Below are 24,253 nucleotides of genomic sequence, written 5' to 3' on the forward strand. Positions count from 1 at the left end.
GCAGACATTGATTGGCTCGTCTCTGGGGCCCAGCAGAGGCCCGACGGGTACTGGTTTGACACAGGCAGCAAATGAAATACGACCTCCTGTAAACGGGCCTGAGCTTTTGGGCCTTTGTGGAATCCGGTAGCTAAGGACCTTTTCAATCCCTTTTAATTAATGAAGTGATTTGACTTGACTGAGATTACACTTACAATAATGAATTAAAAAGTAATAAAAAGAAATCTCTTAACAAATATGCAACAGGGAACAAGGACCAAATTCAGTACATATCTGATCCCCATTATATATCTTGTTTCTGTGTGCGCTTCAGATCGATAGTTTTAAAAGGGAGGCTCTTATTTTCTGAGCACTGACATCTGCATACTTCATTTTTTCAAGTGCTTTTGTGTAGAAGATTAAAATTATGATGACCTCATATGCCTAGATGATTAGTTTAGTCCTTTCTTATCTCTGCTGTGCTAAATCTCTCTATTCTTCAGGATTCTTGACGTCTTATCCTAGCCACTTCTGTGCTGTATTTTTCTCCAGTGGTATGGCACATTTTTAGCCACATTTTACTGCATACTAGTGAGTAATGGTCGCTGTGTATATTTTGTAATGGGAATGCAGTCATCCAGTGTCACTTCTGATGGGCACACAATGAGTGTGAACCTATGCCCAACCCACTTTAAAAGATTCCCCTCTGTATTATGTCTGAAATCATGGTTGTGCTTCTCCCCTACCCCTTCATTGTATTTTAAGGTGATATGCTGTAGAAATAATCCTAAATTTACTTGGAAAACAGTCACTTTCTGACTCTGGTGGGTATGTTATAATTTTGGAGATGTAACTCACTGTCAGTAGCTTTTCTTCAAGTCTGTTTTGAGTTCAGGTGTGATTTAAGTCAGTGCAAGTCTAGAAAAGCTCCACAGTAATAGTTTGGGGCCATTCTGATCCAGGGAAAGAGCTGTGGCTAGCTTAGACTTCTCCCTGATGTCATATTTCTTGCTGGCTGAGAGGATGCTTCACTGAAATACCTGATTTAAACACTCAAATCAAAGGTGCTGAAATTGAAGGAAAACCTAAGTTGGTGGAATAAATAGATAAAAACCTCTGTATTCTTGGCTTAAATTATGACACCTAGGGGCTTTCATGAATACAAATGTATTTAAGTGCATAGATGACTTTAGCTAAGCAAAACCATGGAGGAAACTTCATTCCAAGAGTTACATTTCGCCCACAGTATTGTTTGTTTGTTCATGGACACGCATAAAGTGCAGTGTGTGAACATATCAAAGTGAGGTGTGACACACAGGTATCTTGGAACCTTCCACACACACGATTTCCACTATGCAGAAATGGTAAGGTGACTGTAGTAATTGATCTGCTGTATTATATTATAGCATGTGCTTGAAGTTCAGTTAATTCAGTTTTTCCTTTTATCACAACCAGTTGTCTTCCTCTGCTACAGCATATATTTATTCTGTTTTTTAGAACCTGAAATTCCTCTGTCATATATTGTCCACTTTTTTTTTTCTGCTGTAAAACAGAAATGCCATCAACATAAGATTGAAGCAGAAAACTTACAACTGTTTATGAGATTTAAAAAAATTGCTTCATCATTTTGACAGACTAGAGCAAAAGAGGAGATGTCGTAAAGGCCTTGTGTATGATCCACTGGGAGCTCATTAAAAAGCAGTTATACTTAGATACTATTAGGTTTTTAGGATGAGAAGCATCTTAATATGTAGAAAATGAGGATTTAGACTGGTAAACACTGAGCAGTAGTATAGCAGTAGGTTAAATAACAAAGCATAGTTTCCACTGCAACTTTAGTTTTCAACAGTTACAGCTTGGTTAAGATGCTGCTTAATTACACAAATTTGTAAGAAACATCACCTTAATTGCTAATGTAGCAGGAGAATCTACAGATTCTCTACAGAGAGGTGGTTATCCTCTACTTTAATCGGTTGTCTATTGCTTAAAAGCGAGTGACTTAACATTAAGAACCCCTCCTGCTTTCTGGCAAAGTTTCATTGCGGATTTAAGTTTGGAACTACAATAGCTTTAAATACATGTGTAGCTTCTAGATTAATTTGAAATTAGGAGTCATCAGCAGATGAACAGCTGCACATAATATATGTGATTTTACTGTCCAGGGATGCCTAATGGACACTCTGAAAGAAGAATTAATCCATAGGTTACAGAGTTACAAACCCTACCTCCAGTAGGTTTTAACTGTATTTTGCTTTTAAAAGCGCTGGAAGTAAGTTTCAGCCAACACTTTCCCGTTGGCAAGCGAGCTCACCGAAGATTTAGTAACTCTTTTATTCCCGCCGTTATCCTACGGTGGCTGCTGCAGTTCGGAGCTTGAATTACCGCAGCGAGCGCGGGGCGCGGCGCGGTGTCCCTGCGAGCTGGGAGCAGGCGGGGCACGTCCCACGGCCCCCGGGTTGCCGAACCCCGCACACTAAACCGCTGCGGAGCTGCCCCTGCTGGGGGCTGTGGCCGTGCGGGACGGGCGGCGGAGCGGCACCAGGTGGCAGCACCGCACCGGGGATGCGGAGCCGCCCCGGGATGCCCCGCACGGCCCCGGCACCGCCCCGCGGGTACGGAGCCGGCACCGCTGGAAGCGTCAAACCGGGCACGGGCCCCGACGTCAGGTGTCAGCTCGGCTGAAAAGTTTCTTCTCGAGCAAATGCCGTTGCTGAGGGTGCTTGGAGTGGTTCTTGGTCGTGTGGGAAGTCCGTGGTGCGGGAAGGGGAGGCGAAGAAAACGTATCGATGCCTGAGCAGCTTAGAAATGTGCAAGTCAGTATTATTAAGGTGCTCCTTACAGCTAAAGATGCTGCTGCGTTAGTAGGTGATTGAAAGAGGAAAATTGCGTAAGAGGTGTCTCTGTAGGAGATGGCAGGCTGACCATAGCATGGGAGGATGGAAGTTGCCCATAAGTGACAGATAAACATGTTTACAGTACATGTGTACACTTGTTTATGATTGTGGTACCTCGCCTTAGTTATCGAAATATCCCCGTGCCACGACTTTTCTGTAAAGTAGATATGCATTCATTTTTCTATAGGTGGGTCTGTTGGATTTGGTTTTTAGAAAAAGTTTGATTTAACTGGCAAATGTCCTTGGGAATAGAGGAATGTGCCAAACTGGTTGGGTAGAAAGGATACAGAGATATCGGGAAGGAGGGGAAAGGAAGAAGAGATGCATTTATTTGGCAAAGTGTGAAGCGGTCACTGTGGTTAGCTACCCACCAGAGAAGGTAGTGATAGCAACAAGCCTTTTTAAACTTTGATTATATTCAAGTGGCAAATGGAGGAATGATACTGGGGAAGGTATGTGAGTCATACACTCACTTGAATGTGACTACTTCAAGTACTTTATCAGCAGCATTTTAGACAATCTAGATTTGAGGAAACGACTGTTCAAATGTAAAATAATGCAGAAGAAAAGATTCAGGAATGACAAAATAGATAAGAAAAAACTATTTTTCATTCTAAAACTCTGGAGCACAGTGGGATGAGGAGGGCTGGGAGGAAGGAACAACATTTTATGGAGTGGTAAAAAGTTTGGTATAATAGAAAGCAAGATTATATGGAAAAGAGAGTTGAAGGATTATGCTGAGAATGAGAAAGGGCCAAGAAACAACTTAGATCTCTTTCAAGAGAACTGGAAGAGGGGCAGAAAGAATTGGAGAGGGCCACTGTCAAATTTATAGTATTTTGCACCCTTATCAGTACGTTAGCAGGTGAATTGCTGAGAGTTCAGAGAACCTGACAGAGTTTGGCGTTTGGAAATTAAGTTCTTTGTTGGAAATATGTGCGTTTTATTTTCTAATGTGGTAACTTTGGGCTCTGTGACCCATTTACCTTCAGTTTCCCTTAAATCTACTCTTTGGGTGTCGCAGTTTGATATTGTATCTGAGATTTATTGGTGAGATTTCTGCTGTGCTGCCATATTCCAGTTCCAATGTGCACTGTGTTCCCTGGCAGAACTTGTTTCTATGATCCCTCCAAAGTCCTATGAGAAGGCGATGACAATATTTCATAAGTTTCTCTCCACGGATCCAGTGGTGCTTTATGATAGCCGTCAGCATCCTTATTCTCAGTGTATAAACAGAGGCTCCTTGCCAAGGACTAAAGGGAGACATGAAAGACAAGTCCATTTAGTCACTATTGAGCATGACTGTCTGCATGTACAGTGAACCTGCCTGGGAAAATTCCGCCTTCGTGTTTGCCAGAAGGTACACCCAAGGAAAGATGTCCATACTACTACCTACACTCTCTTAAAAATGAGGCTGTGATCTGACCTGGCACATATGTTTTTGTGACATCTGTGGCTTCAGATTATGCACATTTGCTTTGATTTAAAAATTAAAAGAGAATACAAATTCAGAAAAGCATAATTTCAGAGAACTGTATATTATCCTAAACACACTGCTGGGTCGCAGTGTTTACTGCAGCACTTACCTGTGGCAATATTTACATTATGTTGCATCTTCCCTACCTTGTGCCATGTGATCCTCTCTCAGCACATTGCCCTCTAGTATTGTCTAAATAAATACAAGACGAGTCAGCTATAGAAATTGAGTTATTTTTACTATTTTCATGTAATAACTGTGAGCCCTGCAGGCCTAGTGCTGGCAAAATACCATAGATTTGTCATTTGGTAGCAGAAGTTTCAGTATAATTTCCCAAATAGAATTTTGGTCCCCTCTGCTGCACTGAATTTGTTATTGTCGCATGTTTTTCCTGGTGTTTCTAATGAGCTGTTAATGAGCTGCTAACTATGTATGTAAATTAAATGGGGTTAGACATTGAAAGGTTATCAAGAAATAAAATGCTGTATAATACTTCAAAGTGTTATAAAATAAATTAGTGTATTTAATTTTGCTGGCACAAAGCTGATATTTAATAACCTATAGCCTTAATTCTTCTAAATGATGGTAATTTAAGACATTTTCAATCTGCACCCCGAGTGACATAGCAAACAAGTTCTTTCATTCCCCTTTCATTATGAAGATATATTTATAGTGTAGGTGTGGGTTCCTTTGTGCCTCAACTGAATGATCAAGTTATTAAAGATAGTTCAAGACCAGTGAAGCTTTCTGTAAATGTTTTTGTTATGATTTAATACAGCAGGTTAAGAATGTGGCAATGGCGAACACTTTGGCTGTGGTGATCTTTAGGAAACTATGATACTGTCAGCTCCAGTTACCTTGCTTGGCAGTTGTGGTTATGTTTTAGAACTGCAGTAACAAAATGTCGTTGAGCAGGCTTTACACAATGTGGGGGTGCTGTGGTGAAAAAGCTCTTATTGCAGGCCTCCATCACCTTGTAAAGATGGGACAGCACAGCTTTTCCTTTAGTGTCACAGCAGAAAGATCTTGAGGAGCTGATGAGGTGCAGCTCTGAAGGTCCACTGATGAAACCAAGATATTTCCTGTAAATATTAATGTTTCTATTAACTGCATTGGTATTTTAGGACACAGAGTTCCTTGTTCTCTCAGTGCTGACCCCCGAGTTGTTAGTCAGAGCTCATACGGCCTCCTCAGCTGTGGAAAGCTGAACTTCTCCATGGTCTGACTGGGCAGGCATTAGTTAGGCTGAAGAACCCATGCTTCAGTGCAATTTTCACCTGGGCATTGTATGTATACACAAAGCTGCCATACATAAGTTCAGGATTGTACTGCTCTTACTGCAGTAGGAACAAAAAAAAGGTCCAGGCTAATTTTTAGTTTGGGCAATTAGGAAGCTGAGAAACAGTACCAGAGTGAAAAATCTAGGATTCTGCATCACAAAATGTAATTTACTCATTTGTTTGACAAGTGTAGTTTAGCTTAAATAATGTAGAATAATACTTGAGAGTATGCTAGCAAATGTTCTGCAGTATGTATTGAGAAATTAATGAGGTTGTGGTAATATGAGACCTTGCTACCACACTTTGCCATTAAATGTTTGCTGAAAAGTAGGACAGGGTACAATTCTTTATGGTGGCTGACTTGTGAAGAAGTCTGGTTTGTCTACTAAGGATCTGCATTATTCTGCCAGACCTCAGTGTAAATGGGTATTTGCTGCTTCATGTTAAATGCTACAGTTATGTACAAAATGTTTAAATCTGGCTTTTCTTTGTCATGAGTTGAATGTTTAAATATTTTGCAGAATATTATGGTTTGATTAATAATAGCATTTAAATTGTTTTGGAAACCAGAAGAATCTGTAGACAAAAAGAAAAGCATAAATAACCATGCTGCATTTGCTTCTCATAGTTTCACAGAGTAGCTGAAGGAACTTCACTGTATTTTACTGCCATACCTAGCTCAGAAGGATGGACTTACTCTGAGTTTCACTCAACTTAGAGATCTGGGATTAGATCCTTAACCATACTTCTTCAGTGCTTTCATGGAACTATCCATTGTGTCACTATGTGACGCTGAAACAAAGGGATTTTTTTTTTTATTGAGCCATCCTTGTTGCTTGCAGAAAATAAGATACATAATTTATGTTCATTTCCCAGGAGATTGACAATTTTGTCCTAAAAGCCTGTAGGGACTTTAATACTCCGAAGTCAGCACTCCAAAAGCTAGTAACATAAAGCAGCACTCCACTGCAGACAAACTAATCCTCCAACAATGTTTCATTCAGTCAAAAAATGCTGCAGATTGGAGGTGTTATTGCATGCCTGTGTTTTCAAGAGATTACTGTGAATGAACCGTATTTTCCACTGAATAGTAACAGCAAAACACCCTACCCATCTAAATGTTTCCCATGGTAATTTTACCCTAAGTGAGCAAAGATTAGGAAACAAATAATTTTTTGGTTTAACCTTTCTCCCTTTGAGTATGCAAGCAAAAGCTGTCGTGAAAAAAAATTAATATTTGTGGTTTAAACTTCTAAAGTGAAATTTATATTATGTGGTGCTGATCAGTTCTCAAGCTGATTAGATCCTGAAAGCTGTATATGTTTATGTTTTTTGGACTAAGTCTGAAAAAAATTGCTGAGAAATCTTGTTATAATACATTTGAATTTATTTTGCTACATGTATCTCTAGAAATCAGCCACTTTCCCCATGTATGTGTTTTGTTCTGCAAAGTCAATACCTGATGGATCTTTTCCAGTACACACAGTTTTCTACAATATTTGCATAAGCAAAATATAGTACTTTGGACAAAAAATTGTATCTGACATTGGGATTTTAGTGGAGTATCCTGTTTTTCAGATGTTCAGTTATGTGCTTTTGTGTCTGAAAGAATTCAGGTGTGTCCTGATGATAGGCCCAAATATTTAAGAAACCAAGACCTGTCTGCAGAAAGAGGCAGTTGTGGTTAATGCCCCCATGGCTGAGATGACTGGCCAGTTCCCAGTTCTGCCATTCCCTTCATTAAAGGCTTGAGACTGATCCAGAGGGACTCACGAAAGATGTGAGTGGCGTAGCCTTGTGCCAGTCTTCCAACAGTTTGAAAGTTCCTCGAGTTCTCCCCACTTCAGTGAAATGCACAAAGATAAGGGATGGGACAATTTCCGTTCCAAATCAACATATTTTTTTCGTGGCAAAACTCTCAAATCCCTGCAATGTATTGTCAGATGTGGAAGGGACCCATAGACTTGGCTCATGGGCTTGATTGCATCCCCCTGACTGGGGAAAAACAGGCCTGTCAGGTGTGCCTGCTGTGGTGCATATCCAGAAGTTGGACTGGGTAGCTGCCAGCTGGATGCTTTTTCACAGACCCATAGTTCGTTCTTAAAAGAAAAGATCAAGCAAGGTAATGAAACCAGCAGAACAGTTAATCCAAACCCAGGGATGTGTCAGTGCCTCGTGAAATCCACACTACCAAGTAATCTAATGACACAGTGGCTGCTTTAGCTATGGACTGCTCTTTATCTCTGTTCATGTCTTACTGCTTCTTAGCAATTAAATGTTTTGTTTTTAAGGCTCAGAGCCCAGCTTCTCAGAGCAGAGATGAAGTTTCAGCCTAGATTAAGAAGGCTTTTACTGCAAGGTGCCATCAGGTACTGCAACAGTACAAATGGACACTTACAGCTGATTAAGCAGGAAACAACTCCACCGATGCACACCATCCCATCTGGCATTTTATATGGCTGAGATTGAAGATGAGGGGATAAAAGTGTGATAATAAGGAAAGGAAAGTGGTGGTGATGAAATGTTTGTACTGGTAATTGTTTTATGAAGAAAACAAAATGAAAAGGGGGAGAGGAAGAAACGAAAAATTACTGTATGGGGGGTGTATTTATGAACCACAGCCTTCTACGTGTAAAGTGAGGGGGGGAAAGGGTCTTTTAACCAAAGGAGGTCATTCCATGCAGACCTCTAAAGGAAAGAGGATTTTGGAACGATAAAAGGAAGGGGGAGAGTACGCTTCTTACACTTTAATGATTTCTTTGCTGCTCATAGATAGGAACTGGAACTCCACACTATTAGCCACAAATGGCATTTTGAAATGACTTTTTTTTTTTGGGCAAACCCAAAAGACATTGCTAAGATTTACATTTTCAAATATATGCTGACCTTTTTTTCCTCTTTCTTTTAGTTCATTTGTCATCAGTATGTAATTGAATCAATATATTTCCTGATCAACCCAAAGATTGAATAAGGTCATGGGAAGCCATGTGTGGACATTAAAAATCATTATTTTACTCAAAATGAGCAGAGATGGCATAGACCATTCAGAGTTCCAAATGAAATTCTATTAGATTCTATTACACTTTTACAATTATAGAGACGTTCCAATATTACAAGGGGAAATGAAGTCATAATAAAAAAGCCCAGAGGTGTATTACAAAGAAATGGGCATACTATTTTTCTAGTTAAAAACTTGATGAAAGGAGCTCTGCTACTTTTCAGTTGCTGAGATGTGACCTTGTTCTTAAAAAAAAAAAAATAAAAATACCAGGAGCCAGTTTTCTTGTAACCTTTTACACTTCTCGTTTCACAGCCTGTTTGTAAGGAGGACAGGATGTTTAATCTGATTTTCATTGTAAAAATATTTATAGAAAGATGCACAGAAATAGATCTGATATATTTAAATACAAATCATTTTAGTGTCTGACACTGGAAAAGTAGTTTTGGGGAGCTGCTTGCCTGTTTATGGAAGTTGGAAAGATAGGAGTTTTTGGCATGTAAGGGACAAAATGTGATAATTTTATGTGCTTTCCCTAACTGCTCCTCTTTACTTCCTCTTTCCACTCTCACTAAAATGTTTGGTATGCTACAAATCTTGGATTTGAGATGAACTTCTTTCGATTAGAATTTTTTGGGAAACCCAGAATCAGTGTCTGACAGAGAACCCATTCCTACATCCAGGATACATAGTAGTGCATTGATCTTCAGCTAAGGATGAGGTTATTGTAGAGTTTTAAAGGCACAGTCATTATCTGACCAAGAATTGTCTCATCTTGGCATTCCATGGAGAAGAGTGGAAGAGAACAACTTGTGGAGTTTTAGCTCCATCCCAGACCTGCAGGAATGGGGGAAGGATTTGTGTATAATCTTTTTCCAAGAATCAAACACACTGTTTGCTCTAGTTCTGTACTTAAATGTTGGCCTAAATATCAGTGAACTGTTTCTCTACTATTGTATCCAAAGAAATAAGGCAAAGTATTGAGACTGTTCAGAGACAAGTCAAATGAAAAATGAAGCAATGAGATGTTGCCTGAGATATGCAAGAAATAGAGAAAAATGGTATAGTGTGTTCCAATCCCCTATCTATATAACAAAAAGTTGCTAATGCAAAGCAAATACAGAGGTAGCATAGATCAAGCATGAAGTTGCAGTCCTACTCCTTCTATAAGGCGTCTGAACATCTGCTGAGAAAAATCAGAGTTGTACAGGGAGATGCTCTTTGGTGCAGATATAGATGTATATACATATAGGATTCTAGATTAGCATAGGCTTCAAAAGTAGCTCAGTTTCTATGGGGGCATGAAGAAGGAAAGAGAGTCTTCAATGGAAGTTTTCTAGACTCTGTTAGATGACAACTTCAAATGGCATCTATTAAACCCTAGAATAAAGTCAATTACCGACCACAAAATAAATTATAGCAATTTTCAGAAATGAACACTTCAGAGATCATCAAGTGGAGAAAGTGAAGGGGTAAGATAAGACACAAAATCTCTTTCCAAGGTCTGGGGCACTCGCAGAGCCACTCTGGAAGAATTCATAGTAATTAGGTCACTACTTGTTTCCTTTCTGCATGGTTAAAGCCAGAAGCTGTGATTCAAGGCAGAAAGAAGTACTCAAAGAACCAACCCCCTGGTAATGCCAATGAGTGTTGGAGTATTAATCTTCCCTAATGTTTACAAGGTTACTTTTCACAATATTCCCTCAGTATCTGAGCTTGCTTCTGCAAGTTATGAAGTTATCTAGGGATCTCCTGGCACTTTCAGCACTGCTACACCATTAGTACCGTTTGCACATACAAGTCATTAAATTGTGGCAACCGAGCTGTGCTGCTTGGATGGGTGCTTTCTGAGCACATTTATGATCCAGCCTTTATTTTTAATCATTGCATAAATGGAATCAGTTCCTAATTTTGGGATATAGATCACAGGTTTACTCTTGTCTCTTGTAAGCTACCAAAAAGCCTGTTTAAATGTGCAGTGAAGGATAAGCTCTCTAACATGTTCCATTTGTGCCATTAGGGCTTTTTTCCAGATACTTGTTGTGTATGAGATACTATCATAGAATAGCCTGGGTTGGAAGGGGCCTTAAGGATCGTCTATTTTCAACTACCTTGCCATAGGCATGGATACCTTTCACTAGGCCAGGATGCTCAGAGCCTCATCCAACCTGGCCTTGAACACTTCCAGCGTGGAGCATCCACAGCTTCTCTGGGCAACCTGTTCCAGTGTCTCACTACCCTCACAGTAAAGAATTTGTTCCAAATATCTTACCTAAACCTACCCTCTTTCAGCTTGAAACTATTCCCCCTTGAACCGTTACTACATGCTTCTGTAAAAACAGCAACTCTCCATCTCTCGTAGGCTCCCTTCAGGTGCTGGAAGGCCACAAATGGGTCACCCCAAAGCTTCTCTTTTCCAGGCTGAACAAACCCATTTCTCTTAGCCTTTCCTCATAGGAGAGGTGTTCCAGCCCTCTAATCGTCTTGGTGGCCCTCCTCTGGACTCACACATCCTGCTCTTAGCTGGCTTTGGGTTAGAGCAGTAGCTGTTTTCTTGGTTCTTGATAGCAACTGTGCATCTGCCTTTTTGACCCCATAAATTGCAAAACTGTTTTTCTTCTTTTTTTTTTTTTTTTTTCTTTTTTTTCTTTTCTCTGTACAGTGGTTATCCTTTTTTCACCTGGGGAAGAGACTTCCTAACAACTTGGTGTTTCTTGGCACCTCCTCAGATCTGAGATATCTTCACAGCTTTCAGTCAAATAGTTACAGAACATGTATCAGTAGCAGTGGCTATTGCAAGTGAATGCAGATTAGATTAGTTAAGGCACAGCATCCCCAGCCGGTCAAGGAAGGTTGTTGTCCCACTCTGCTCTACACTGGTGTGGCCTCACCTTGAATATGGTGGCAGTTTGGGTGCCACAATATAAGAAAGATATTAAACTATTGGAGAGTGTCCAAAGGAGGGCAATAAAAATGGTGAAGGGCCTTGAGGGGAAGTCTTATGAGGAGAGGCTGAGGGCACTTGGTCTGTTCAGCTGGAGAAGAGGAGACTGAAGGGAGACCTCACTGCACTTACAACTTCCTCATGAGGGGAAGAGGAGGGGCAGGCACTGATCTCTGCTCTGTGGTGGCCAGTGACAGGACCAAGGGAATGACCTGAAGTTGTCAGGGAGGTTTAGGTTGGATATTAGAAAGCGGTTCTTGCCCCAGAGGCTATTTGGGCACTGGAACAGGCTCCCCAGGGAAGTGGTCACAGCCTGACAAAGTTCAAGAAGTATTTGGATGATACTCTCAAGCACGTGGTTGACTGTTGGGGATGGTCCTGTGCAGAGCCAGGAGCTGGACTTGGTGATCCTTGTGGGTTCCTTCCAACTCAGCATATTCTGTAATTCCATGACTTGTCTCATGGAAGTGGCAATCTTGGTAATGTATCTTCAATATTTTGTGGAGATGAATATATTTTTAACTGGCATTGGTTATGTATACCTTAAAAAAGTCCTGTTCTAAGGCTGTGAAAGGAGTTACTACAGAATGAAATGATGATGAAGTAAAATTTCTTAAAGAAGTGTGTAGCTTGTATTAGATTAGGCTGAAGTCACCTCCAAAGCAAGAGACTGATGTTGAATCTGGAGCATAGATTTCTACCTGCTACCTTGAAGTTGTGCAGTGAGGTTTGTTTTAGGCCCGTTGTGTAATGAAAATATGTGCAAGTGTCCTAGCAATTTTTAAATGGGTAAGTAATAATTGATGAAACAGTCAATTGCTCAAATGACCTCCCCACACCTTCCTAGCAGTTACTGAGACATTAAAGTGACAGAGATGGGATCAAGTTAGCAAATGGGAAAGTGTATTGCTGTCGTCTCCGGGTGATTTTCAGCCAGAGTGACTATTTCAAGCCCAGAATATTGTGCAATAGTTTTGAAAGCAAATGACTAATGAAAAACTGCATTTGAATGCCATGACTGTTTAGGGGGCTTTTTCACCTATAAATACTCAAAGCTTTGCTATTATTCTTGCCCTGTTTGTTCATTGGTCAGTGTGTTTTTCTCTGCATGGAGAAAATGAAGGAAACAATAGGAAAAATTACAGAAGTAAGGTGTTTGCAGACTTATTTTGGTTTCCAAAAGCTTTTTTTACCTTGTAAAATCCTCTTTTTTTTTTTTTTTTTCTAAACCAAAATCTTTCTCCGGCTCTATTCAATATGCTTCCTTCTCTGCAAATACCAACTACGATAATTCATTTTGGCAATGACCTTGCAAGAAAACAGGGGAATATTTTGCACTAGTTTCAGAGAAGCTGACTGATTTGAAGGGCAAATTTTGCTTTCCTGTCTTGTACTGCAATAGTACCTGCCCTCCTTCATGAGGAGAGCTATTTGAGTCTGACCTTAAATGATTTGCTGAAAGCCAGAAAAGCAGTCAGTGTTAGAGTGGAGGAATTTTGGCTTCTAATCTAGAGTTCAAATGACTAAACCATATATCTGATAAAATGAAACTTAAACCTGTGATACTGCATACCGTACAGCACATTTAAAATGCATTTACTTCCCCACCCCAGGAGCTTCAATAGCTCCAAAATAACTTTTAAAAATAAATTGTTTATTGAAAGATTAAGGGCATTTTATTGACTTTGCAGTTATGGCCAATTTCACTGCATTTTTGTGACAGTATCTAGTCACAGATAGTCTCTTTCCTACGTGTGATGGTTTTATTATGTGAAAGAAGCCTACCTACTGTTTATCCTTCCCTTGCTCTCATCCTCACAGTCTCCCAAGTTCCCCCAATGCTTTGTATGTCAAACGTTCTTCCTGTCTCAATTCAAATCCCTCCTTAAGAGATGACTTCTGTACAGATTTCCTACAACGATTCCCCCAAGATATCCATACTGATTTGAGGCAGGACTTTCATCTATTGTAGCATGTGTCGTTGATTACACAATTTCTGAACCTAATACTTCTGTGCTCAGAATAGTTTTGAAAAAATCTTCAAGAAAAAAATCAAACATTCTTTTTTTTTCTTTTGCTTGTCTTTTTTCACCATCTTTCTGTCACAAAAAAGCTCATTTTAAAAGCAAGGTAAATGAACAGATCGACTTCTAAATATGCAGAATAAATGTTAATTAGTTCAAAAGGAATTTAAATATGAGCATCTTTATTAAAATCTTGTAGTGCCCTCCACATCCAAGTGAATGTAGAACTCCAGTGAAAGTGAATGCCTCCATAAACCTTTGCACTTTGCTGACTCTTGCAGCCTTCTTGACCTTTCCTTTCCTGTGTGTGGGCTGAGAATGGAGCTGGGGTACTTTTGCAGCCAGTGTCTACAATATGAGGAGTAGGGGGAAGTCTGTCCCTTGTGGGAGGTTCCCGACCTGGGAGTTTCCTTTGTTCAGTTTTTTTTAAAGCCAGAGTTTATTATTGTGCAGAGTGGTGCCAGCTCTACCTTTTCAGCTCAGCCTTTGACAAACATTGAATTAAAATATTGGTTTCCTTTCTCACTTTTTACTTAGTTGATTAATTTTCTCTCTCCCTACTCTATTGAATTCCATATTATCACAGATGGATTTTTTTAAAACTTTATTTTTTAACAATAATATGGGCTGCTTCCTTTTTGTGGACATGGGTGCAACAATGAATTGGGGAAAAAGGAATGCATTGTATGGTACTTGCACATATGACTGTATTGAACAGTCTTCTAAAGCACCTGTATGCTGCTAATCTCTGCAAATCAGACAGAATTAGCTGACCTTTGATCTGCTCTGGTATGGCAGTTACTATGTTCAAGGTACTTTCTGGTAATGCGCTATATGAAATCACAGAAAATGAGGTGGGGGAAAAAACCTCTCACCAGTGTTTTTGTTCTGTAGTTTCTGAACTGACTTGTCTTCTTTTTTAAATGTTTATTACATTTTGGAGGGGGAAATTGGCCAATAATAGTGATGCAAATGGCACTTTCTCCTAACAGAGACAGGATGGATATTAAACGCCCAGAAGCCAAATAAACTCAAAGGAGCTCTGTAAAATGACATGTTGTTGCATGGGACTGTGACTTATGACCACTGTGCAAGTATAAACAAGCAAGCACACATAAATATAGACTTCTGTGGAATTGTGGTAATTTTTAATCATAAGCCTAAAATGCTTATAGTATGTCAGTCCACTCTTTTTGAATTTTTGACTAGTGTCTGTCCTGTGGCTTCTGTTTGGCTTAATCTGCAGTAAAAGTGGAGTCATGGCTTTTCAATTTCAGTCCAAGAGGAGTTAGATTTTGGCAGGTGGTCTGAAAACGTGTAAACCGAAACAGTATTTCAAAATAAAAAAAAAGATATCCCTTCCCCCCCAGTTTGTTTTGGATCCTTTGAACTGGAACCTCTGAGATAATGGGTGCGTCATGGATATAGATCTATAATCCATGACCTTATTAAAAGTGATAAATTAATATTTGCAAACCTAATTGCCTCACTAATGTGCACCCACACCTGTCCTAACTTACTTCTTCCATTTTTCAAACTGCCAGCAAAAGCAGCTGATCACTGTTCTCTGCTGAAACAAATCTACATCTAGCAGGCAGAGTGAAAAACAATATCCTACTCGCACGCACAAAAAAATGCCATATGAAATGTAGATAGAAATAGTTTGGAAAAAAAAAATGTTTTAATCTAAAAGCTTTGTCCAGAAAGCTGTTTAGCTTACAGGCTTCACAGATGTACCACCTTGAAGCTAATGGACCGGGACCAGTATAAATGAGAGAAGAATCTGGTCACTTGTGTCAAAATACCCAGGACCTCTTTTCCCTTGGGTGCTGGTTTCATTCCACAATGACTCTAGTGCTTCACATCCTTCTCTCAAGCACACTATCTCATTAAGCCACAGCCTCTCTGATTCCTACCTGTGTCTTACTTGGACAAGCTCACATTATCAGTGAGCAGGCACCTGACCAAGTAGAATTTGAAACAATAAATACTTCTCTGTCATTTAGCAAGGCATATTTCTGCAGGGTCAGGTCCTGTTAGATTTCCTCAGTAAAGCTGAATTAAATCACTGTGTGGCCCCTGTGTAACCTTCTGGTGATGCAGCAGGTTTTGAAGGAGTCATATCTCTAGCTCTTGTTTCTAATATGATCTGTAATTTTGTGGTTAAAGGAAACAAACAAATACTTTTCTACCCTCTTCTCCCTGAATTCTAGTCCAGAAATCCAGAATGCATTCTAGTTCTTTTGGATATGATCTAATAGCTCCTCATCTACACAATGTTTCGGTTTCCTCTGATCATCTTGTCTTTGTAAATCAAGTATTAATCCCACTTTGCACTGTTTTCTCCAATGCATTTTATTCTGCTAAGAACTAAGTGTCTAGTATGCATATTGGTCCCAGTGCACAGGTGTTTGGAACAAAGTGATAAATGGGAATATATTGATTAGGAAACTCACTTAGCTCTAATTTCTCAAATGTCACTGAATAAGAGATCACTCTCATATGAAGCAGGATTGTCTAGTTTGAATACTTTTAGGATTCCTCTGTAATCCCAGATTTCTATTTCAGAAATTAGTAGTCATTGCTAATAACAGAGCAGGGTAGAATCTCTTCAGTGTCTTCAGACTTCCTTCTCAAATCCAAATGTGTGCAGTACTTAACAAAAAAACAAAACCAGACAAACTCTTGCCCTTCTCTCCCACCCCCTGAAACCCCCAAAATCCTGAATCCTCCACAAAACCACCCTATGTGATATTTCAACCTAGTGCTATGGCCTTAAAAATTAAAAGATGCTTAAAAAACCACACCAGATACGAAATTAGGGTTGGGTTGAAAATCAAGTGGAGGGTCATGCTGAAGAGGGTAGGGAATCAGATGAGAATTTCCTTAAAGAAAGTGAGTATACTTCCAGAGGCATACAATGGGCTGTTTTAAAAGCTGACATTGACAGAAAGAATGAGACATGGAAAGCCAGACCAAGATAGTTAGAATCCTGTGTGTAAAAGCCACAGGTGATTCTTAACAGGCAGTAAATTAGTGGAAGGATAGATATTGCCATTTTTGTGGCAATAACAATGCTTTCAGTTTTTAGCAAGGTTTTAACTTAAAAAAATTAACTGAAGAGTGTAATGCAAAGAATAGGAGGATAATTGTGAATTAGGAGCCAAATTATGCCAGGCACAATTGAATAAGTTCTGACTTTTCTTACTGACAGACATGTATATTAATAGTTGGCACTTATTGAACCAAATATGAATATTCATCTTCATTTATATTTCAAGGCCTTTCATTCCTCAAGGACCACAGTGCTTTTGACCAATTTTCATCCACATTACTAAAATGACAGCTTTCACTCCTGGGCCCTGACAGAGGTCTGCAGAATTCATTGGAGGTCCTGGGAGGAGGGAACCAGCTCCCGCTCCCAGCTGTCCACAAACACTCATTAAGAGAGGCAAATATCCAGCAGAATCTCTGTGAGAATTTTTAATCACGCAAAGGCTCTGCTAATTAGGTAGCTGATGGGGCATAGAGAGCACAAGGACGAATTCTTTAAACAAAGGACTAGAAACTTTAAGAGCTTTAATTACTTGGGCACAGAGTTCATTTCAGAACTTGGGAGCAAATTATTCTAATAACAATAAGACCAAGTAGTGGGCCATATTAGTGAGAATTGTGTGGAAAAGTTCAGTCTTCTTGGGCTGTCACAGCTGTGGAGAATATTGGAAGCTGAGAGGTTATAAAGGTATTGATAATAAACTTTATTGTGCAATGGATTTGACGCAGAAGATTTCCTATCAATGTGCATTCTGTTCTTTTCTGTGAGTGCTGCTTTGCCAGGGAGTACTGCACTGTGTCCTAGACCTCAGAATGCTCACGGAGCTCAAGAGGTGGATACTTTTACACAAATGAAGAACAATGGGTATTTTCAAAACAAATCAAATCCCCCACTTTTGTTCAATGCAGCAGACAGTCTCTAAAACCTAACAATTGGAAACGTGTTGCTTTCTTGTAGGTTAGAAGAAAATCTGTTTCACTGGCTGAAAATTATGAGTTTGGTTTCTTGCTTCTAGAAGTGTATAAATAGCATGGCTGGGTTGTATGGTTTCTCCCGGGACACACTCCAGGCTAAAACAATTTCCAAACAATTCCTAGGTGGAATAAGGAAGAGACAGAAATTGCTAAGGAAAAGGAAGATGCAGAAGCTTGAAGGATTCAAATTAGGAAATGGTGCTCTTCTACTAGTCAAGAAAAGAATATAGAATGTATACTGCTCTCTTTCCCTTGGAAAATAGAAAACAGCTGATGTGCTACTCTTGTTATTGCTGCTGAGAAACCTTATCAAGCTTGTTTGTAATTCAGCACAAGGGGCACATTCTGCCTGTGTACTGGATGAAAAGCTGATTTTCTTTGGGCTGTATTTAGGGTGACCAGGTGGGAAGGAAAGCAGACATTTGCTGTCTGCTGCAAAAGCTTTGCTGGCCTTGGACAAGTATGCAGTCAGGATAGGGTGAACAACTGTGTGGTACATCTGCTGTATATTGGAAATCTTCTGTGAAGATATGTATTGAATTTCCTTCATTTTTTTTTAGGAAGGGATGGTAACTTGTGTGGTTGCCTCTCCGATAACAAGAAAGCTGATAACTTTTTACCTGTTTATATACCTATTAGGAAAGCAAGGGGTTGTTTTTCAGAAGATTTGATGCAAATCATATAGAATGATTATACACTTATATGTTAAATGCTAATGAAAACTTTAATATTGAAGAACAAATTATGTAGCCATGGGACTCTGCTCACTGCTGGTGGGGAGATGGCCTTGAATATGTCAACTGAATGTTGGTAAAAGGACAGGTGAAAATGTAAGTTGTGATAACTCAGGGCTAAGTATGGTCAGCAAGAAAGTGGTGGACTGGTGTTCAGAGCTGCAGAAATAAATTAAAGAGGAAAGAAAGATGTATCTGCACAGAGAATTGGTCTGAGATAAAGCTTCACGATTACTTTTGAAACTTGAACAAATATTCTGCTGGTGTTTGATATTAAACTTATTGCATGCTTTATCCACTGAAGAGGAAAGGCATTGCTAAAGAGAAACCACTGCAGTCTGTGGTTGTATACAAGCTTTCAGTTTGTGTGGACTTTCCCCACGTGAATAAACAGAGGTCTGAGTGCAGTGAACATATAGCTGAGTCGTTCCATTAGGAAGTCATTCTGCCCACTGTGGTCTCCCAGCCATTTGTGAGAGCAGCTAGAGTAACAAAATGTAGTACTGACAGAAGAGCTTTTTCTTTTAATTGTTGCTTTTTGACTTTCTTTTATTTCCCAGGAGAGCAGGTTAAGCTGACATGCAGGAGTAATTCTGTCACCTTAGATCCTAGTATTTCTGTCAGTGGTAAGAACAGAATAAACAAATAGGAGAGGGAGAAAATGTGAACAGAAGATGGGGAGAGAAGAGCCCCATACAGTCTCTTCTTTTAAAACAATCCTTTTGTAATTTTGAAAAGCACTTAAGCTTCAGGTACACTGTGCTGTTATTCTCTCCTGGGTCCTTTGGGAGAGTGGGAATAGTGTACTTTGAGGCTCATTTAATTTGCTGCTCTGTTTTTCTCCCCGTTGCTCTCGCCCACCTGCAAGCCTGGTCTTGAGCATGCAGCAGAACAAGAGTACTCAGTATCACCAGTTCGATCACACTGCATTGATTTAGACTGAAAAAAAAACCCAACCCAAAATTTCATAAAGCCCAGAGTCCAAGAACCCAGCTGAAAGGAAGTAGGGTTGTTTTTTTCTGCATAAAAATATATGCAGTCTACTTTTAACAGTAAGTACTCTTATAAATGTTATTTTAGTATTTTACTCTTAAAAACTATATAGGGCAAGCATTTCACACTTACGTTTAACTTTTTTTTTTTTTTGAGTAAATATGATTTGTGGCAAAGGTGTGTGGCCCTGCTGTGTCAGCTTAGCTGTTGTGACTCAGATGAGGAGTAAACTTCCAGTTTTTTGATAGTTCTATGTGTCAGATCTCATTACACTCTCTTTTCTTTACAGGGGTAAACTGTCTTTTTCTTCTTTTTGCCTTTTTTATTGTAGATATTAGTTGTCCCTTTTTTAAGTGTATTCTGAAACTATGTTCTTTCAACATGTACAGAGATCCTTAGCACAAAGAAAATGTGTAAGACAAAAAGACATACAAAGTTCTATCAGTGCTGCACTGAAGTTTTAACTACATCCATTTTAAACAGATTGTCAATATCAAGGTCCCAAAATATGAATATTTTTGCACAGAAAGGTATCTGTCCATGCACATTTGTCAACTGCTATGCTCTGTTTTCTATTGGAAAAACAATCATTCATTGTTACAATCACTGTCCAGTGCAAAGCTGATCAAGAGGCATAACCATTAATTCATATCTGTCTGTAGATGTTAACTCTAAAGATGCATGTAGCTGGTATGAAAATAATACAAATATTCAAGTAGTTGAATACAAGAGTCTTTAGAACCACCATCATGTCATTTTGAGGGATTTTACCCTGAAATAGCAATGTGAAGGAGCTGGTTTAGAGTTACTACATGCAGAGGAAAATAATCTTGGAACTGCAGAAACTGCAAATGGCTCTTGAGCGTGGTTTCTTTGCTAGAAAAGGAAATAGAAGAGAGAGAGATATTTCTACTCGTATTTTAATGTATTTTAATAGGTTTATGTCAAGGCAGTTCTCTGAAACTGTTATGATGCAAAAATGCTGGAATTCCTAATGCAGGAAGAAGAGCTGCTTTCATATTCTTATCCTTGGCCCCCATCAAGACAATAAATCCTTCCCTTCCATTTCAACACTTAAGAGTTAGATGGATTCTTTTGAGGAAATATATGTTGAAATTATGAATATCAGCAAATTCATTGTTTGATAGCAACACTGATGGAGATCAGCAGGTTTGTATGGACAAGGCAGACCTAATAGATCCCATACTGATTACACGTTTAAGATGCTGATTGAGAAGAACTTTCACCCTAACTGATGGGATAGTCCTATTCTTCTCCTCAGTAGGATTTCCCTCTCTCCATTTGAAGCTGTGACTGAGCCTTTGACAAATGCTCAATTTGGAGTACTCAGGCTTAAAATGGAGACTTTTAAAAATCTTTAATTGGGGCTAAGCGCTAGTTCGTCATGCAGTTCATTGTTTTGAACAAGGAAGCAGGACTAAAGAGTTAACTGCTTCCAATTGTAAATACATCAGTGGCAGGCACATTACAAAGCTCTATACAATCCTGTGGAGTAAATGGTGGACAGCTCATCACAATTAGGCATGGTCATAATGAAGAGCCAGAAGAGAGAAAAGAGGGCATGGGGAAAAACAGACCTTTTACAAATGTTTTATATGAAGAGAAATTATAGCTAAAAGGGATAGTTAATTAGTTTAAAGAATAGGTGGTAATGCCTTCTCTTTGCAGAAGAAGAAAACTTTGAAAGCATGGAAAATGGGTGAGCTTCTAACTGCTGATCTGGAAAAGGAGAAAACAATTCAAAGCAATACTGTACGTGGGTGTTTCTCAAAAGAGACTGTGGTGGGAAGTGCGTGATCTGAGTGGTTTGCACTTAGCAAGAGACAGTAGGCACTGTTGTCTTTGACAGAGACCCTGCATGTAGCCTTGTTTTCACTGGAATGCATCTGTATTATTCCAGGTGCTTATCAGAGACATAGATGTTTATGGTTTGCTTCCCAGCTTTGCATACCGCTTAGGAAGGCGGGGCCCATCTGGCTTGAGTTTGAGAGGGTTGCAGGGAGGAGCAAGCTTACAGTAAGGTTTGTGTTCTGGCCTTTTTCCAGTGGTCTGCCTAACTGGTCACCTGCAAAAACAAGGTGCGTTCTGAGATATGTTATTTGGAGAAGAAATAAAGAATGACAATCTGCATCTGATTATTGAACAGCACTGTAGGTCTAATCTCAAATATTGCGATGCCTACGAGATACAGCCTGTAGGACACTACTTGGAGGTGAAGCTTTTTAGAATCAATGATTTTGCATGTCTCTTCCTAGCATGAAGAGACGTGCTAGGACATTGTGTGTATCTTGGATAAGATGGATCTGTGTTAATAGAAACACACACACATAAGCTCCACACAGATTTTCTGCTGTTTGGATAGGCATGGAGTGCAGTCATGTCCCACCAAAGCTAGTTGACTTTCATGCTGCTGGGATGAACTTACTTCTTCTGCAGCTGGCTTGGGTATTTCTGTATTTTGAATTTTTTCTCAATTTCTGAGAATTACAGAATAAGTACCCTTTATTTTGTAATCGGAGATTTTGAAGCTACAGCCATGACTCCCTGTGACAACTATGGAGTCAGTGTTGGTATTAACACTGTGTCTGTCACATGGTAAAAAATAGATTATATTATAGTAGTGAACGGGATAAGGTTATTATTTCTCAACCATTGCTGCATGTGTAGCATGCCTTGTGCTCACAAAGGAAAATTATTTGTAGTAAGAGCCTAATTCTCTATGATTAAGTGGGTGACTTATGGGACTGCTTCGGTCTCTTTTGTCCCAGGGAAAGAAAAATTGCACATAGGGAAGCAAGGAGGAGATTTGGTATTGTAGTTGTGTTCAATCTGTCTCCTGGCTCACCTGGAGTTCTTCTGTAAGTTGCCACTTCTACAGTGTCTGTTAGTCTACAAGGTAAATAATATTCAACTTCATATCCCAGGAGTTGTGGTATTTCCTCAAAACCCCACAGAATCTGCTGTGGTTTGTGGTTAAAGAGGAGATACACAAGACAGAATTTTAAAGTACTAGTTTTACTGCTATTGAAGTCTGCAGCAAGACTTGTGTGGAAACAAAGCTGGGCCTGGTTTTGGGGCTTCAAAAACCTTCCTGTAAAATATTTGATTATTTTCATCAGTTGTATGTACTTACTTGTCCTGGCTTCGTAGACAAAGCTGTAGCAAAAAGATTGACTTTCATCATTGTTCTCTGCAAACGCAAAATCAATATTTCTCTGTCTCCCCTTTTCTTTAAATCATCTCTGATAAGTTCTGCTTTAGCATTTGAATATGTGCAAATAAGATGGATTCATGCCCCCAATTACATTTGTCTTGTACATGAACAAACAGTATGATTAGAAATTTAAAGGATAAAGCCTGTGCCAGTGCCTTTATCAGGAGTTATGTGAATATAAGCCCTTTAAAAATTACATTTTATTGGTACAAATGGATGTAGAAGGGAAACCAGAACCATAGAAAGCAGGTGTTCTGCTGAATGCTCAGAAGGGCTAATGCAGGAGTGGAAAACTGTAAGTAGTAAACAAATTAGCTTCTTGAGGTCTTTCCAAGATGTATTTGTATCATATAGTTTAAAAATGAAGCAAAATAACATTTGCTGGGGTCTTGTGTTTGTTTAGATTTAATAGAGGCCTGGATGTAGACTGCGGGATATTGAAAGGGAGAGTGGATGATGCTGCTAGGATAACAGACACACAATGTTATCCTGAAATGTGTCCTTTAAAAACTATTATGTAGATAAAATATTGGATGAAGCAGCTATGTGAAAATCTGGAAAGAATTAATAGGGTTTTGTACCATATTAATACACTTAAAAACCTACGGTTAAATAGGAAGTTGGAAGAAAATGTTTTTTTTCCACTCAACCTTCTAAAAGTAAGTTGTTATTATTGCTTGCATATCTATGGTTATGTAGAGACTACAATTTCAATAATTTATTCAGTTTCTCTGCAGAAAGCTATCCTCAAGCTGTAAGAAAATCTCTCTAACTCTGGTCTTTATGTGGGTAGTGAGTTTGTACCAGATCAGTCCCCTCCTGTCATGTTACAGAAATATCCATCTTGGAATGGGAAGACTGTGAAGTTTGACAAAACAGGAGGAAAGCTCTTTTGTACACTACCCAGGAACGGGTCAGAGAATTAAACATCTTTAAAAGATAGTTTCAGTGAGATTTTATTTTATTTAACTGTGTGGTTAAGCAGGCAGACAAAGTTGGAGGTGATCCAAACCCAAGAACATGTAGCATAAGAACATATTTGAAAGAGAGAGCAAGAGATGGGCATAATAATAAAAAAACTAAAATTTTTGAAGACCATATTGACATATTGAAGGGTAGCAATTAATGGAGGCCAGGCTTATAATACTTTTTTTGCAGTTTAGGCAAAGTTTTAGTGAGTTTTTCCGTCAGTTTGTGAAGTATAAATGAGGTATGTGGGGAAGACCCACAGTCACTCAACTGGTAGAATTCCAGTGCAGAGATGAATGGATCAGGACAAAACTTCTAGGTCTGTGAATAACAGTCTCTGCTGATTTGCAGCTTAGCTATGGGCAATTGCAACACAGAGACGTCTCTATTACAAAAGGTTTGGTTCTTCTGGAGGGTTATCTGGTAAGAGTGATCACAGCAGCCTGACCACCCTGCCTCTGTATGGGTGGTTAGTGTATTCACATTGTTTTTTATACCAGACTGTGACTGTAAACCAAGCTTTTTCATAGGCTGCCATTCACATGAGCAGTAATATTCACATTAAGCTTCAGTGTCTGCAAACGCTTGCTAGCATTTAAATGCTAGCATTCAGCTAGAAAGTGTTCCTTGTGACCAGGTATTTTTGTCACATCAAAACCTACCAAAACTCCTTTAGCTGTAAGATTTATTCATAATT

At 39.3% G+C, this 24,253-nt stretch overlaps 1 long non-coding RNA gene across 1 annotated transcript in view; it reads left to right on the forward strand.

The window, feature by feature from the left end:
- Positions 1–2,476: 2,476 nt before the first annotated feature.
- Positions 2,477–24,253, forward strand: part of LOC135416776 (uncharacterized) — a 121,674-nt gene continuing 99,897 nt past the window's right edge. Inside the window, exon 1 of the long non-coding RNA XR_010431714.1 lies at positions 2,477–2,792. This is a non-coding gene — a long non-coding RNA (uncharacterized LOC135416776). The remainder of the gene's footprint in view (positions 2,793–24,253) is intronic.

Source organism: Pseudopipra pipra, chromosome 6, assembly GCF_036250125.1.
Source record: "Pseudopipra pipra isolate bDixPip1 chromosome 6, bDixPip1.hap1, whole genome shotgun sequence".
Classification (NCBI taxonomy): Eukaryota; Metazoa; Chordata; class Aves; order Passeriformes; family Pipridae; genus Pseudopipra; species Pseudopipra pipra.